Genomic DNA, 1,075 nt, shown 5'->3' on the forward strand with positions numbered 1-1,075 from the left:
CCCCCTTCTCCCCTCCCCCTTTCACCGACATGCTGTGCAAAGCAATGGCAGCCCTCCCTGGCAGGCCTCTGTCCCCTGTGGTGGTGCAGGCTCACTTGGCATTAAATGGTGTGACTCTGGGTCATTTCACCGTCACCCTTCACCACTGTCGTGGCTGCTAGGACATCTGGGTCACACGTGGCACCCGGGTGCTTCTGCTGGTCAGTACTGCCTGCCCCCTTTCACCGACATGCTGTGCAAAGCAATGGCAGCCCTCCCTGGCAGGCCTCTGTCCCCTGTGGTGGTGCAGGCTCACTTGGCATTAAATGGTGTGACTCTGGGTCATTTCACCGTCACCCTTCACCACTGTCGTGGCTGCTAGGACATCTGGGTCACACGTGGCACCCGGGTGCTTCTGCTGGTCAGTACTGCCTGGACCGAGCAGCTTTGCATGAAGAGGGCTGGCAGAGACGCCGGGAAGGGGCCCACGCGGGCAGTCCTGCTGCCTGAGGCCCAGGGAACTGTGCGTTGGTTGGGACTCCAATGGCATCGACAGAAAACTGACAGTGGAATTTCTTGGCTCTCCTGACCGGACAGACCAGGGCTCCAGGCAGTGGCCAGTGGATCCAGCGTCTCCCTCTGGGCACTGCTGGCTCTAAGCTGGTGTCCTCTCAGCCCCGGGCAGCCCCCATGCTCCCCCACTCACCGTCAGCAGACCCAGCAGAGGGTGGCTCTGCCCTCCGGGCTGTCAGCTGACCTGAGTCACAGCCCTGAGCCCAAAGCCCAGGAGCGGAGCTGACTGGTCAACCAGGCCCTGCCCTGAGGGGGACATGGTCCCAAGGGTCTGCAGCAGGTGGGGGACAGGGATACTCAGAGATCAAGGCCAGCCTCGGGAAGCAGGGGCCTCAGCCCCGAGACCTGCAGAGCCTTCTCTGCTCTGGAACCTGAGTGCTGACCGCCCGGCCTGTCCTCCTGGCCCCTCCATCCGCACACTGGCCTCCTGTGCCGTCTGCAGCCCGGCCTCCTGTGCCCCCCTCCATCTGCAGCCCGGCCTCCTGTGCCCTCCTCCGCCCCCCCGTCTGCCCGCTGGCCTCCT

General features: G+C 64.2%; 1 protein-coding gene across 3 annotated transcripts in view; it reads left to right on the forward strand.

Moving 5' to 3' along the window:
* Positions 1–1,075, forward strand: part of GALNS (galactosamine (N-acetyl)-6-sulfatase) — a gene marked incomplete at its 5' end in the record, with an annotated part of 23,434 nt that overhangs the window by 534 nt on the left and 21,825 nt on the right.

This window comes from Tupaia chinensis, unplaced genomic scaffold (genome assembly GCF_000334495.1).
Source record: "Tupaia chinensis unplaced genomic scaffold, TupChi_1.0 Scaffold000355_1, whole genome shotgun sequence".
In the NCBI taxonomy this organism is placed as follows: domain Eukaryota; kingdom Metazoa; phylum Chordata; class Mammalia; order Scandentia; family Tupaiidae; genus Tupaia; species Tupaia belangeri.